Below are 4,228 nucleotides of genomic sequence, written 5' to 3' on the forward strand. Positions count from 1 at the left end.
CATATGGCAATTACTCTCTTGCAACATGACAATTTTCTAGCAATCTTTTTTTTTAGAAAATGGTAATTAAGTTCATATGTACTATCTTCAATAATGTTTAGACCTCCTTCTTCAGATAATCTGCTATGCTCATCCCGTGAAACAATGGCAAAGCTACACCCCAGGCGGGGGCGGCGGGGCTGGTCGTGGCGCTGAAAGCCTTCGTTCACTGTAGCATTTTGCACTATTTTCACCCTATAGCACTGAAGCAGCCCTGAGGCCAAGTGCTAGCCTGGCTCCGCCCCTGCCGTGAAACAATTGTTTGTACGACATCACATCAGGCCCACACAAAAATTGCAAAAATTAATTACCCACCAATTTTTTGGTTGATTAAAATGAATCGATCTTTCTTCATCTATCATTTGTACTGCGCTATTCATTTGTTTGTCTCCTCAATTGAATCAATATAAATACCTACGTTTGGGGGAACAAAACAAAGATTGTACTTCACGTATGAAGATGGATTCTAGAAGACAAAACCCAAATGTTCAAAATCTGACGTCGGATTGAACAGCCTCATGCATGTCAGATCCCAAGTATGAATCTTGAAGCGTTCGCTCCAAACGCATCCTATGAGGGAAACTACGAGATGACGACAGTAATTCGTTTGCTTGGATGGCAATATGAGCAACGACGTTCGGGGATGGCAATTCTCACCTTTTTTCATTGATGTAGCATGGTGATTCTCTTTGCCCCACATTGTAAATCCTGAGCATGGCAATTTTCACAATTTTCCCTTTTTAGGTTGGTAGTTCTTCATCCTGCAATCGCAAAATCCCCCAAAACACATGGCAATTACTCTGTTGCAACATGACAATTTTCTAGCAATCTTTTGTATACAACATGACAATAAACATGGCAAACCCTTATGTATCAACATGGCGTATTTATCTGTTTTTGCATATGGCAATCCTGGGGCGTTCATTGAGATTGAATTTTTTTAGCGAACAAAAATGTTCGTTCATTCCTACCTGGCTGTGGGAACGATACTTTGTTCGGGTGACCTCCGGAAACGTCAACGCGTTATTGGAGTTTAAACAAAAATCCAATACGCATCATCATAAACCAAATCATCAAATTTCTGTCAAGTATTGTTTAGAATATATCTTAAATATTTTCTAGAATGGAAAATGTCTGCAGATTTTTCAAAAAGATTTTTTTGAGGGAATTTTTGGCAGAATAATTTAATCAATGAAAGAAGTGACTTTCATTGTCAGAAGGCCGGCCACGACTATAGGCCTAATAACCCACACGTTGGAGGCCCAATGCACAAGATATTTGCATGTGCACGTTACTAATATACTGTATTTGCATGCGGATCCGTCACGAAGAAGCGCTACTGCTTTAACACCGTGCTAGTGCAAAAACAGCCAACGTGGAAATTGCGGACGCGTCGACCCTCTATCTGTAAATCCATATTTTCTTTTATCCATGAATTACTTCACAATTTTTTGAGAAAAATACGGGTTATCAACAACTGCTGCAGGCTGGTATATATGACTTCTGCTGGTTAATACTAGTATCAGTACAGTCCTGTCCAGTACTACCGGCAGCATCGAGAATGTGATGAAATTAAAGATGGCTGACAAGGTAACAACTCATGCATGATAATGACTGATGACTGAACATGTTGAGGATTCAGAGTCAAGTGTAGATTGGAGGCGAAACAATAATCAACTAAATATACAGAAATTTACTAATGTCGAGGGATTGAAGTACAGCATGGAGTGGAGGAGAAGTTTGGGAGGAGGGAGGAGGGACCTGGGCGACGGCGTCTGGTTCGTCCTTGCAGGAGGCGGCAACGGCCTTCTTGGCGCGCAGGACCTAGTTGAAGGAGGCGCCGGCGACGATTCGTCTGTGCGCGAGGCCGCCAGGCCCCATGAGGCAGGGAGCCCGCGGAGGAGGGAGCCACCGGCGCCGGCACCGCGGAGGGAGGGGGCCATGAGCCCCACGAGGCAGGGGGCCTGCAGAGTGAGCCGCCGGCGCCAGCGCCACTAAGGGAGAGGCCCGTGGCCGTTCCTCTCTAGTTGCTCGCGCTCGCGCTCGCCTGGTAGGAGCACCGAGAGGGCGGAGAGGAGGAGAAGACATGACGGCACGAGGGTGAGCGGAGGCGGAGGCGGAGTCGGCGGCGGCGGCGAGGGCGAGCGGAGGCGGAGGCGTGGGGAGCAGGCGGCCGCGCGCGAGTGTGGGAGTGAGCGGGCTACGGTTATCTCCAGGCTAGGGTTATCTCCACGGGAGCAGCCCTTTTATACCCCTGTGCGCGAAATGACGAAAATGCCCATGGCGGGGCAAGGAAATTACCCGCGGTGGCACAAGCGAGAGCTAACTATTCATTGTAGCAGTGCTTTTTTTGATCCAACGGCCAGGATCGTCCAGCAGCGAGACCGGACGGACGAAGTCGCATCAAAAAATCGATCCAATGGTTGAGAGTCGCTGAGCTATGAGAAAGTCCATGTTCTCCCAACATGCTTATTTTTGGATGGTGCGACAAACCCAAATTACAAGTACCATGCCTTGAATCTGGGTGGATGAAAAAGCATCGGTCCCTTCCCATCACTAGGCTATGCTTTAGTCTGTACAATTGCATTACAGTTGCACTTGCATTACAGTTCCAGCCGCTGTATGGTTTTCGGGCGCCTGTGCAATGCGGGTAAAGACCAAGAGAGATTATGTATAATTGCAGATACCAGTTCGGTTGACAAAAAACTTATATTTTGTTGACTGTTAGGGCTGTGGCCTCCCATTTCCATGGAGGTTGTTGATGCATAATTTGGTGCTTTCGGCGTATCAACAAATTTATTCTTCTTTTAGATGAAAATTTTTATTTTAGAGGGCACGGCATTTGTTCTCTTCTATCAGTTCTTTTCCTAGAATATGTATATTGTTGTTTTGCTTTTTTTAAGATAATATATCGTTGTTTACTAGAGTGTTCTGATGGAAAAAAAAACATATGATACCCGCAAAAAAGAATGAAGGGAAATGCATTTCCATACAGATCCAGGTCTCTTAACAAAGGGCAATAATAGCCAATTGGATAGAAAGTACTCCCTCTATAAACAAATGTTGGATGTTTTTGTAGCCTAAATTGAACTGTAAAAACTGTATTACATTTGTGTACAGAGATGGTAGGAACGCAACACTTGCAGAGGTCCACTCATTTAGAATAGAAACCGTTTCTAAATGGCATCGATTATGTTGGTATTATTCTGTCAAACTGTGTAGATCGAAAGTAGCAAAGAAGCATATATACGACTGTATTTTCGGCGCGGCAAGGCGCGCGTATCCATCTAGTATATATGCATTTCTAGCGTTAATTCTGCTTTGCACTTTTGGAATCGCCATCGTTGCTTCGCTCTGTCCCTGCAGCGAGCTGACTCATGTCTACAACAACGAGTGGGTGAGGAAAGAGAATCTACAAGTGTGCAGATACAGTGGCAGGCGTGGCGCCTGTGCAGTGCATATACAGTGGCAGCCGCACTGCATGTTTTTCTCATCGGGGCCCTTCACGCTTGGTTCCTATGGATTTGGCCCTTCATGCTTATTTCCTTTGGATTTGTTGACTTCTCTTCTTTCATGTGCAACATCTTTAATCCAGGCTAGCCGGTCAAAGATAACAAGGAAGATAGTCTACAAGAGAATATAGGCTCACCATCCCGAGACCTACCATTCCCAAATGATCCTGAAACATCTATGCTGGTTTCTCCTTTTAGCACCTTGCATTTGCTTTGGCTCCTAGGTAACAGAGCGATGCATTGGACATTTTATAGCCACCGATCTAGCATCTCCCTCTATAGAGATGGTTTGGCATCAATCTTAATGATGGTCAAGTACAGAGCTATAATGGGTTTTTTAATGTATTGTGTACACTAGATTCTAGCTTACATTTGCCTCTTCGAAAGAGCTTTTTACAGAGAGCTTGACACTGTACCTATGTGGTTAACTTTTTGTTACCCACTAAAGTTCCAAAAAAAAGGTAAGCCACTGATGACTCGTCTGTTTGAAGTTCAAATTGCTATATGCCTCTGTTACTTAGTGGAGCTCCAAAATTTTTGTTGGGCTAATAACCCATTTTGTTGACGTTTTGCTAGATATATGCGCATACATGATAAGAGTGATGCACAAGTCATTTTATAGCCACTGGATCTAGCATTTACGACATGTAGACGTGCTTCGGATCGGTATTAACCGT

The 4,228-nt window shown here is 44.5% G+C and overlaps 1 long non-coding RNA gene across 1 annotated transcript in view; it reads right to left on the reverse strand.

The window, feature by feature from the left end:
- LOC119319039 overlaps window positions 1-2,202 on the reverse strand; it is a 2,972-nt gene extending 770 nt beyond the window's left edge. The window contains exons 1-2 of the long non-coding RNA XR_005154318.1: window positions 1,801-2,202; window positions 697-800 (exon numbers count right to left, since the gene is read on the reverse strand). This is a non-coding gene — a long non-coding RNA (uncharacterized LOC119319039). The remainder of the gene's footprint in view (window positions 1-696; window positions 801-1,800) is intronic.
- Between the last annotated feature and the right edge of the window lie 2,026 nt (window positions 2,203-4,228).

Source organism: Triticum dicoccoides, chromosome 6A, assembly GCF_002162155.2.
Source record: "Triticum dicoccoides isolate Atlit2015 ecotype Zavitan chromosome 6A, WEW_v2.0, whole genome shotgun sequence".
Lineage (NCBI taxonomy): Eukaryota > Viridiplantae > Streptophyta > Magnoliopsida > Poales > Poaceae > Triticum > Triticum dicoccoides.